The sequence below is a fragment of the Antedon bifida genome, chromosome 8 (genome assembly GCF_963402885.1).
Source record: "Antedon bifida chromosome 8, ecAntBifi1.1, whole genome shotgun sequence".
Taxonomy (NCBI): Eukaryota; Metazoa; Echinodermata; class Crinoidea; order Comatulida; family Antedonidae; genus Antedon; species Antedon bifida.
Genome location: NC_136233.1, coordinates 15,377,944 through 15,391,486, shown reverse-complemented (window position 1 = coordinate 15,391,486; position 13,543 = coordinate 15,377,944).

The following is a 13,543-nucleotide window of genomic DNA, read 5'->3' as shown; positions in this document are numbered from 1 at the left end:
ATATTCACTTGCATTCTCATCTTTTAAAAATGTTATTTATAATGCTGGTAATGAGTTTAAAATTTAATTATATTGACTAGTTTTGATAATCATTATGTCCTTATAAATTCATTTATATTTCTTTTGTGTAATATAGTTCATATATTATGTATTGAATAAATTGGTAAGGCCCTATACTGTTATTATTTAAGGAAAGTTTATATACACTTATTTTATGCCTACTTAGTATTAATTGTTTATATAAATATTTTGTCTAATTGCCTTGATTTTTTTGTATAGGCCAATGGCATCAATGTTTTTCTCAACGCAAATTAGCCTAATAATGCCACATTTAAACACATGATTCATTGATTTCTGATATTCTGTACTTGAGTATGCATTACTAAAATAACCAAGTAGTTAATATATTTCATTTGTAATGTATGTATAAACATTAAGTTTTTTTTCACATTTTTAAATTTAAAAATTATTACAATACCTACCTTTCTGATATTGTTACTATTGTATAATATATTTTGAGGCAGCAATAAAAAAAAATTAAAACAATTAATTTGACTTATACTGTACTATGTTAGTTCAGGATATGAAATGTGTGTGGGCATCTGGTGTGTTGGAGGTTGGTGGTGTGAGGTGTATATTTGTCACTTACCTAAATTAGATGTATTCTGAAGAAAAGAAGTAAAAGGATACGCTTTCAAACAATTCCAAGAAGATTCACACAAAAATAATTACTTTCCAATAAAATAGTATAACAGTGTATATTACAGTACATTGAATAAACTCGAGCGGAAAAATAACGCACATAAAAAAACACTCATATTCTTGTCGAAAAGTGCCCTCTATAGTTTTCTATTGATTTATTAATAATTATTATTAATTAATGAGTAATATGAACATATTTTTAACATTCAATGCTGGAAACTGGTTCTACTCCTAACAAAGTTTCATACCTCCAAATTTCATCAACGTATTCAAAGCACTTCAATATTAAATATCACATTTAACATAAAAAATTCGGGTTTTGGATAGAATTTTGCTTAAAAACATATACAAAAAACATCGATAAAAAATACTTTTCGTATTCAAAAACAGATGATACTTGGTATAAATGTTCACTATAAGTTGCTCTATTCAAAGAAACAAAATTGCATTCATGAACGTTTTTTGTTGGTTGTTTTTTCAAAATAGTTATTAGCTTGAAAAAAATGAGTTGGAATTGTATAGTCTTTCATAAGTGTACATTTTGTAAAAACGTAAATTTAAAAAATCAGTGATATGGCTTGATAGTTATTTTTTTTTTGCAATATGGATGGAGCAACCTATATTGAACATTTATACCAAGTATCAAATGTTTTTGAATACGAAAAGTATTTTTTATCGATGTTTTTTGTATATGTTTTTAAGCAAAATTCTATCAAAACCTGGATTTGTAATGTTAAATGTGATATTTATTTAAGTGCTTTGAATACGTTGATGAAATTTGGAGGTATGAAACTTTGTTAGGAGTAGAACCAGTTTCCAGCATTGAATGTTAAAAATATGTTCATATTACTCATTAATTAATAATAATTATTAATAAATTAATAGAAAACTAGAGAGGGCACCTTTCGACAAGAAAATGGATGTTTTTTTATGTGCGTTATTTTTCCGCTCGAGTTTATTCAATGTACTGTAATATACACTGTTATACTATTTTATTGGAAAGTAATTATTTTTGTGTGAATCTTCTTGGAGTTGTTTGAAAGCGTATCCTTTTACTTCTTTTCTTCAGAAAACATCTAATTTAGGTCTTAAAGTGACAAATATACACCTCACACCAGATTCTGCCCACACACACTTCATCTCCTGAACTAACATAGTACAGTATAAGTCAAAATAATTGTTTGTTAAAATTTTTTTTTATTGAAAACAATCTGCCTCAAAAAATATCATACAATAGTAACAATATCAGAAAGGTAGGTATTGTAATAATGTTTAAATTTAAAAATGTGAAAAAAAAAATGAATGTTTATACATACATTACAAATGAAATATATTAACTACTAGGTTATTTTAGTAATGCATACACAAGTACAGAATATCAGAAATCAATGAATCATGTGTCTAAATGTGGCATTATTAGGCTAATTTGCTTTGAGAAAAACATTGATGCCATTGGCCTATACAAAAAATCAAGGCAATTAGACAAAATATTTATATAAACAATTATACTAATATTGGTAGGCATAAAATAAGTGTATATAAACTTTCCTTAAATATTAACAGTACAGGGCCTTACCAATTTATTTAATACATAATATATGAACTATATTACACAAAAGAAATATAAATGAATTTATAAGGACATAATTATTATCAAAACTAGTCAATATAATTAAATTTTAAACTCATTACCAGCATTATAAATAAAATTTTAAAAAGATGAGAATGCAAGTGAATATCAGATTCTTAGTCCTCATTATACACAATAATTTTCTACTATTAGTATCACATATTAAAATATAAAACAATCATGTAGCCTTTAATGAATTTACATGGAGGTCTATTCAAATAAATTTAAATAAAAGGGTCATAACATGTCTTCGTCTCCAGTTCGTAGAAAATGAAGTTAGGATTCCATTCATTTCAACAATAAAAAATATTCAAAATATCCTGCCAGTTTGCGTTCAAGAGTACAACCTGCTTAGTTTTTAATACGAGTACTGCTTTCTATACACATAACTTTGATTTCTGCAAAAAAAAAAAATCTCTGTAATAATGTACTTTAATTACTGCAATAATCTAGGTATAGATTATGTTGACCGGGCCAGTGAGAGGGCGTTCGACTGTACTACCATAAGTCCTCTAGGTGTATACAACTTACTGTACTTCCTGTCTACAAAGTGTATAGTAGTATGCTATTATTAGATTAGGTAGTTGGGAGTAGATTGGAGAGATACATCTATTTATAAGAGAGTACTGTATATATGGAACTATCTGTGTTAGTTGCCTTTGTATTTTTAGTTATACTGTAATACCAATAGGTACTGTGTATTGGGATGCAATTCAACAGTTATGAATAAAAATAGTCCTATGTACTCTGTATGTTGGAGGAAATAAGCATAAGAGCAAGTCTTGACCACAGGGTGTAAGTCAGTCACTATTTTGAATCAGTAGTATGACTTCTTAGGATTTAATTAATTTTAAAATTATCATTGTATGATCGAAAAGAAATATTATAATATCTAACTTTCTCCTTTATATAAATATATTATTTTATCCAAGGGGTTGCAAACACAAGTGTTCACATGTATTGCACCTTTGTCCTGTCTTTATGTTGTCCGTAATGTTACTGCACTAACGGGTGACCGGTAAACGAGCTTCGCTCTTACGGTTATCCATCCATATAAGTTGTTCATCTCTTATGTTCAGAAATTGAAATGGTAAATAAACTGAAACTGAAACTGTGCTTATGTGGTCCAGGTTGACGAGCCAGGAATAATGGTAGTGCCAGTATACCGTGTAGTTTAGCCTCAAGGCAATACCATGTAGCTGGAGTAGCTTGGACAAATACAGTAGAAATTTATGAGACTTGGTGTGTGATGATTCAGTATGATAAATTTGTGCTGTGAAAGACAAAATTGTAGAATTATGAAGAAAATATTGTAAAATATAACAAGGAAATTATACTATAGTATAATTAAGGGGTAACCGTATAATATATAATAAATAATAATAAATACAATGGCAATTACTTATATTATGTATACATTACAATATTACAAATAAATTCATATATTATTTTATTATGATAAGGAAATCTGTTTTTGAATGAGAAAAAGCCATCCCAACCCAGATTTGAACCCAGCTATCAATAAAGCTATAAAACAAAATAAACCATATTGTAGCCGGACTGGGTAGCGTAGACTTACTTGAGGCCTAGGCCTAGTACAATTAGCTAGAAGGATACATGTCAACCCGTACCCATGCCAACTCGCTCGTACCCAAATTTTGGTTTACTTATCCAAAATTTTGGCTTACTCGTACCCATCATGGGCTGACTGCCTAGTAGTAGTGGTAGTAGCCTAGCCTAAGGCCTACTACAACTTAAGTCTAGGCCTAGCCTAGTACTAGTAGGCCTAGGCCTAGTAGTTAACATCATACATACGCCCTAGAGCCTAGTAGTAGCTACCTAGTACTCTACTAGCTAGGCCTAGGTAGTAGCAGTATTAATATTGTAGTAGTATTATTGTATTGTAGTATTAGTTGTAGCTGTCCGGTGGTCTTTGGTCACTTTTCTAACTAGCTACGTCTAGGCTAGATCCCCTAGTAGGCCTAGGCCTAGTACGTAGTAAAGATAATTAGTTATTCTTCAACAGTCACACAATTCAGATTCTGCCGCTGATTGTTAGTGAACAGGGGGAGGGAGAGAAATAGTTAGAAGAACTGAAATAAGTCGTGACGTATAATAAACATCATACAAAATAATAATATAACTAACGAATCCGTATAATATAATAATGTTGTATGTTATAAAGTAAGGTAAATGCGTTTAATATAATACAATTATATTATAATATAATGTATTTTATTAATAATATAATAGTAAATGTTCATAATATAATGCCAAAACCGAATAATATAATACAAAAAGTCAATAATTTGTTACATTTTTCACATAATATATTAGAAATAGATATAATATAATGCTAAAACCAAGTAATATAATGCAAAACGTATAATTCATTACAATACAATATATAATATAATAAAAAAATGATATAATAATATAATATTTTGAATACTTCAGACAGCTGAGGCTTGCCATAAAGAATGGTTATGCTTCACTAATAACAAAAAAAATGTTAGATTTTTTTGTTTCCTCAATTTTTGATGGATATAAAAATGTTAAAATGTCAATCGTATAACTTTTTTATTTTACATTATGTATATTTGTGGCTTGTCCTCAAAAGAACACAGAAAAACTGCCAAAAAAGTAAAAAAAAAAGTATGTCTATGTATGTATGTCGATACTTATATTTCGTGTGTGTTAAAGCCAAAGTAAATGGACAAATTAGCTTTGACGATAACAAAAAATTGAGAAGTGAACCTGAAGATTTATCTGACAGAGAGATACGCAACAATTTAACTTTAATTCTTTTACTACAGTCGAAAAATGTTTCACTGATGTAGGCCCTTTAAAAGAAGATGACATAAACAAAATGCTTGAAAAATATACGAGATAATTGCGGCAGAGTTCCTGGAATATCAGAAGAAGAACGGCTACAAATTGTAAAGGCTATAGGATTATCGAAAGGTCATTGGTTTAAATGCCCAAAAAGACACATACGCGATTGGTGAATGTGGTGGTGCCACGACGGTAGAAAGTGTATTTCGCTTGTCTGGATTTGGCCTTGTAAATGTTGAAATAAAATAAAATAAAACATAAAATAATATAACAGACGCTAGATAGTTACTAAATGAATACAACATTTAAATAAATACAAATACTAATAATTAAAACACATATAAGAGCCCTACCAATCTCATCAGTTATAACCAAGGATCACCAGTAAAAAGTGTAAATTATACAAAATAGGATATATTTAGAATGTTAATTGCATTTCATTAATAAAATCAAAATTTTTAGAGCGATAATTTTGTTGTGAAAAATGTTTAAAATCAATGTTTTTTTTTTTATCTTTTGTGGTTAACTACCACCTTTATTCATTCAATGTTACATAAACAACAATTACAGAATCTCATATAGGCCTATATTTACATTATTTTCTGCATATTTTTTGTTATGTTATCTATTACAAAATATATTTAAAAAATTAAAAAAAGTTGTTTAGGTTTGAAACGTTTGTTAACTTATTTATCATAATTTGTGTATCTTTCAGTTTATATATTTGTATTTGATTTGCCCTTTAGATGGGAAATGCTTAACAAGTGGTGTAGTATACCAGGCCACTGTCACAAGAAATGACACTAACAAAGTTGAAACATATGTTGGACTGACAGAAAATACTTTTAAGTGTAGATACAATGAGCATACAAGCTCATTCCGTAATGAAAAGTATAAAAATAGTACAGCGCTTAGCCAACATGTTTGGAAACTTAAAGATGACAACATTAAATATAATATTAAATGGCAAGTATTAGCCAAATGTAAGCCTCTGTAGTGTTAATAAATATGTTGAATTATTAACCTGAGTCTTGATTTTTCATTTATATTTGTATATATATATATAATATCGATACATTTACACGTATATATATAGAAATATATATATCTATATATATCAAACATATATATATATACACACATATATACCCATACAATATATACACATATGCATAAAATTAACATTAAAACCAAGAACGATAAAAAATATACACAAATATAATACATTAGACCTATATACACGGGCATAAAAAAACCTATAAAAACTGTCAAGTAATAAAATGGAAATGTATATACACAAATTAAAAGTATAATATACGTATACATACAGACAATATACTTTATTTCCATTAAAGCTTACTGAAAAAATCTGACAGTTTTATATGGCAAGCCTCAGCTGTCTGAAGTATTCAAAATATTATATTATTATATCATTTTTTTATTATATTATATATTGTATTGTAATGAATTATACGTTTTGCATTATATTACTTGGTTTTAGCATTATATTATATCTATTTCTAATATATTATGTGAAAAATGTAACAAATTATTTACTTTTTGTATTATATTATTCGGTTTTGGCATTGTATTATGAACATTTACTATTATATTATTAATAAAATACATTATATTATAATATAATTGTATTATATTAAACGCATTTACCTTACTTTATAACATACAACATTATTATATTATACGGATTCGTTAGTTATATTATTATTTTGTATGATGTTTATTATACGTCACGACTTATTTCAGTTCTTCTAACTCTTTCTCTCCCTCCCCCTGCTCACTAACAATCAGCGGCAGAATCTGAATTGTGTGACTGTTGAAGAATAACTAATTATCTTTACTACGTACTAGGCCTAGGCCTACTAGGGGATCTAGCCTAGACGTAGCTAGTTAGACAAGTGAGCAAGGACCACCGGACAGCTACAACTAATACTACAATACAATAATACTACTACAATAACTAATACTGCTACTACCTAGGCCTAGCTAGTAGAGTACTAGGTAGCTACTACTAGGCTCTAGGGCGTATGTATGATGTTAACTACTAGGCCTAGGCCTACTAGTACTAGGCTAGGCCTAGACTTAAGTTGTAGTAGGCTAGGGCCGGGCCTGCCGCCTTAGGCTAGGCTACTACTACTACTACTAGGCAGTCAGCCCATGATGGGTACGAGTAAGCCAAAATTTTGGATAAGTAAACCAAAATTTGGGTACGAGCGAGTTGGCATGGGTACGGGTTGACCTGTATCCTTCTAGCTAATTGTACTAGGCCTAGGCCTCAAGTAAGTCTACGCTACCCAGTCCGGCTACAATATGGTTTATTTTGTTTTATAGCTTTATTGATAGCTGGGTTCAAATCTGGGTTGGGATGGCTTTTTCTCATTCAAAAACAGATTTCCTTATCATAATAAAATAATATATGAATTTATTTGTAATATTGTAATGTATACATAATATAAGTAATTGCCATTGCATTTATTATTATTTATTATATATTATACGGTTACCCCTTAATTATACTATAGTATAATTTCCTTGTTATATTTTACAATATTTTCTTCATAATTCTACAATTTTGTCTTTCACAGCACAAATTTATCATACTGAATCATCACACACCAAGTCTCATAAATTTCTACTGTATTTGTCCAAGCTACTCCAGCTACATGGTATTGCCTTGAGGCTAAACTACACGGTATACTGGCACTACCATTATTCCTGGCTCGTCAACCTGGACCACATAAGCACAGTTTCAGTTTCAGTTTATTTACCATTTCAATTTCTGAACATAAGAGATGAACAACTTATATGGATGGATAACCGTAAGAGCGAAGCTCGTTTACCGGTCACCCGTTAGTGCAGTAACATTACGGACAACATAAAGACAGGACAAAGGTGCAATACATGTGAACACTTGTGTTTGCAACCCCTTGGATAAAATAATATATTTATATAAAGGAGAAAGTTAGATATTATAATATTTCTTTTCGATCATACAATGATAATTTTAAAATTAATTAAATCCTAAGAAGTCATACTACTGATTCAAAATAGTGACTGACTTACACCCTGTGGTCAAGACTTGCTCTTATGCTTATTTCCTCCAACATACAGAGTACATAGGACTATTTTTATTCATAACTGTTGAATTGCATCCCAATACACAGTACCTATTGGTATTACAGTATAACTAAAAATACAAAGGCAACTAACACAGATAGTTCCATATATACAGTACTCTCTTATAAATAGATGTATCTCTCCAATCTACTCCCAACTACCTAATCTAATAATAGTACTATTAGCATACTACTATACACTTTGTAGACAAGAAGTAAGTTGTATACACCTAGAGGACTTATGGTAGTACAGTCGAACGCCCTCTCACTGGCCCGGTCAACATAATCTATACCTAGATTATTGCAGTAATTAAAGTACATTATTACAGAGATTTTTTTTTTTGCAGAAATCAAAGTTATGTGTATAGAAAGCAGTACTCGTATTAAAAACTAAGCAGGTTGTACTCTTGAACGCAAACTGGCAGGATATTTTGAATATTTTTTATTGTTGAAATGAATGGAATCCTAACTTCATTTTCTACGAACTGGAGACGAAGTCATATTATGACCCTTTTATTTAAATTTATTTGAATAGATCTCCATGTAAATTCATTAAAGGCTACATGATTGTTTTATATTTTAATATGTGATACTAATAGTAGAAAATTATTGTGTATAATGAGGACTAAGAATCTGATATTCACTTGCATTCTCATCTTTTTAAAATTTTATTTATAATGCTGGTAATGAGTTTAAAATTTAATTATATTGACTAGTTTTGATAATAATTATGTCCTTATAAATTCATTTACATTTCTTTTGTGTAATATAGTTCATATATTATGTATTAAATAAATTGGTAAGGCCCTATACTGTTATTATTTAAGGAAAGTTCATATACACTTATTTTATGCCTACTTAGTATTAATTGTTTATATAAATATTTTGTCTAATTGCCTTGATTTTTTGTATAGGCCAATGGCATCAATGTTTTTCTCAAAGCAAATTAGCCTAATAATGCCACATTTAGACACATGATTCATTGATTTCTGATATTCTGTACTTGTGTATGCATTACTAAAATAACCTAGTAGTTAATATATTTCATTTGTAATGTATGTATAAACATTCATTTTTTTTCCACATTTTTAAATTTAAACATTATTACAATACCTACCTTTCTGATATTGTTACTATTGTATGATATTTTTTGAGGCAGATTGTTTTCAATAAAAAAAAAATTTAACAAACAATTATTTTGACTTATACTGTACTATGTTAGTTCAGGAGATGAAGTGTGTGTGGGCAGAATCTGGTGTGAGGTGTATATTTGTCACTTTAAGACCTAAATTAGATGTTTTCTGAAGAAAAGAAGTAAAAGGATACGCTTTCAAACAACTCCAAAAGATTCACACAAAAATAATTACTTTCCAATAAAATAGTATAACAGTGTATATTACAGTACATTGAATAAACTCGAGCGGAAAAATAACGCACATAAAAAAACATTCATTTTCTTGTCGAAAGGTGCCCTCTCTAGTTTTCTATTAATTTATTAATAATTATTATTAATTAATGAGTAATATGAACATATTTTTAACATTCAATGCTGGAAACTGGTTCTACTCCTAACAAAGTTTCATACCTCCAAATTTCATCAACGTATTCAAAGCACTTAAATAAATATCACATTTAACATTACAAATCCAGGTTTTGATAGAATTTTGCTTAAAAACATATACAAAAAACATCGATAAAAAATACTTTTCGTATTCAAAAACATTTGATACTTGGTATAAATGTTCAATATAGGTTGCTCCAACCATATTGCAAAAAAAAAATAACTATCAAGCCATATCACTGATTTTTTAAATTTACGTTTTTACAAAATGTACACTTATGAAAGACTATACAATTCCAACTCATTTTTTTCAAGCTAATAACTATTTTGAAAAAACAACCAACAAAAAACGTTCATGAATGCAATTTTGTTTCTGTGAATAGAGCAACCTATAGTGAACATTTATACCAAGTATCATCTGTTTTTGAATACGAAAAGTATTTTTTATCGATGTTTTTTGTGTATGTTTTTAAGCAAAATTCTATCCAAAACCCGAATTTTTTATGTTAAATGTGATATTTAATATTGAAGTGCTTTGAATACGTTGATGAAATTTGGAGGTATGAAACTTTGTTAGGAGTAGAACCAGTTTCCAGCATTGAATGTTAAAAATATGTTCATATTACTCATTAATTAATAATAATTATTAATAAATTAATAGAAAACTATAGAGGGCACTTTTCGACAAGAATATGAGTGTTTTTTTATGTGCGTTATTTTTCCGCTCGAGTTTATTCAATGTACTGTAATATACACTGTTATACTATTTTATTGGAAAGTAATTATTTTTGTGTGAATCTTCTTGGAATTGTTTGAAAGCGTATCCTCTTACTTCTTTTCTTCAGAAAACATCTAATTTAGGTCTTAAAGTGACAAATATACACCTCACACCACCAACCTCCAACACACCAGATGCCCACACACATTTCATATCCTGAACTAACATAGTACAGTATAAGTCAAATTAATTGTTTTAATTTTTTTTTATTGCTGCCTCAAAATATATTATACAATAGTAACAATATCAGAAAGGTAGGTATTGTAATAATTTTTAAATTTAAAAATGTGAAAAAAAACTTAATGTTTATACATACATTACAAATGAAATATATTAACTACTTGGTTATTTTAGTAATGCATACACAAGTACAGAATATCAGAAATCAATGAATCATGTGTTTAAATGTGGCATTATTAGGCTAATTTGCGTTGAGAAAAACATTGATGCCATTGGCCTATACAAAAAATCAAGGCAATTAGACAAAATATTTATATAAACAATTAATACTAAGTAGGCATAAAATAAGTGTATATAAACTTTCCTTAAATAATAACAGTATAGGGCCTTACCAATTTATTCAATACATAAAAGATGAACTATATTACACAAAAGAAATATAAATGAATTTATAAGGACATAATGATTATCAAAACTAGTCAATATAATTAAATTTTAAACTCATTACCAGCATTATAAATAAAATTTTTAAAAGATGAGAATGCAAGTGAATATCAGATTCTTAGTCCTCATTATACACAATGATTTTCTACTATAACATATTAAAATATAAAACAAACATATAGCCTTTAATGACTTTACATGGAGGTCTATTCAAATAAATTTAAATAAAAGGGTCATAATATGTCTTCGTCTCCAGTTGTTGCAAAGAAGTTAGGATTCCATTCATTTCAACAATAAAAAATATTCAAAATATCCTGCCAGTTTGCGTTCAAGAGTACAACCTGCTTAGTTTTTAATACGAGTACTGCTTTCTATACACATAACTTTGATTTCTGCAAAAAAAAAATCAAAAATCTCTGTAATAATGTACTTTAATTACTGTAATAATCTAGGTATAGATTATGTTGACCGGGCCAGTGAGAGGGCGTTCGACTGTACTACCATAAGTCCTCTAGGTGTATACAACTTACTTCTTGTCTACAAAGTGTATAGTAGTATGCTAATAGTACTATTATTAGATTAGGTAGATTGGAGAGATACATCTATTTATAAGAGAGTACTGTATATATGGAACTATCTGTGTTAGCCGCCTTTGTATTTTTAGATATAATACCAATAGGTACTATGTATTGTATGATAAAAAAGAAATATTATAATATCTATCTTTCTCCTTTATATAAATATATTATTTTATCCAAGGGGTTGCAAACACAAGTGTTCACATGTCTTGTTATGTATTGCACCTTTGTCCTGTCTTTATGTTGTCCGTAATGTCACTGCACTAACGGGTGACCGGTAAACGAGCTTCGCTCTTATGGTTATCCATCCATATAAGTTGTTCATCTCTTATGTTCAGAAATTGAAATGGTAAATAAACTGAAACTGAAACTGTGCTTATGTGGTCCAGGTTGACGAGCCAGGAATGATGGTAGTGCCAGTATACCGTGTAGTTTAGCCTCAAGGCAATACCATGTAGCTGGAGTAGCTTGGACAAATACAGTATGATAAATTTGTGCTGTGAAAGACAAAATTGTAGAATTATAAAGAAAATATTGTAAAATATAACAAAGAAATTATACTATAGTATAATTAAGGGGTAACCGTATAATATATAATTAATAATAATAAATGCAATGGCAATTAGGGCCTAGGTACTATTACAAATAAATTCATATATTATTTTATTATGATAAGGAACTCTGTTTTAGAATGAGAAAAAGCCGTCCCAACCCAGATTTGAACCCAGCTATCAATAAAGCTATAAAACAAAATAGACCATATTGTAGCCGGACTGGGTAGCGTAGACTTACTTGAGGCCTAGGCCTAGTACGATTAGCTAGAAAGAAGGATACAGGTCAACCCGTACCCATGCCAACTCGCTCGTACCCAAATTTTGGTTTACTTATATCCAAAATTTTGGCTTACTCGTAACCATCATGGGCTGGCTGCCTAGTAGTAGTAGTAGTAGTAGCCTAGCCTAGCCTAAGGCAGCAGGCCCGGCCCTAGCCAACTACAACTTAAGTCTAGGCCTAGCCTAGTACTAGTAGGCCTAGGCCTAGTAGTTAACATCATACATACGCCCTAACCCCCCTAGAGCCCAGTAGTAGCTAACCTACCTAGTACTCTACTAGCTAGGCCTAAGTATTAGCAGTAGTAGTTATTGCATTAGTAGTATTATTGTATTGTAGTATTAGTTGTAGCTGTCCGGTGGTCCTTGGTCACTTGTCTAACTAGCTACGTCTAGGCTAGATCCCCTAGTAGGCCTAGGCTAGGCCTAGTACGTAGTATAGTTATTCTTCAACAGTCACACAATTCAGATTCTGCCGCTGATTGCTAGTGAACAGGGGGAGGGAGAGAAAGAGTTAGAAGAACTGAAATGAGCCGTGACGTATAATAAACATCATACAAAATAATAATATAACTAACGAATCCGTATAATATAATAATGTTGTATGTTATAAAGTAAGGTAAATGCGTTTAATATAATACAATTATATTATAATATAATGTATTTTATTAATAATATAATAGTAAATGTTCATAATATAATGCCAAAACCGAATAATATAATACAAAAAGTAAATAATTTGTTACATTTTTCACATAATATATTAGAAATAGATATAATATAATGCTAAAACCAAGTAATATAATGCAAAACGTATAATTCATTACAATACAATATATAATATAATAAAAAAATGATATAATAATATAAT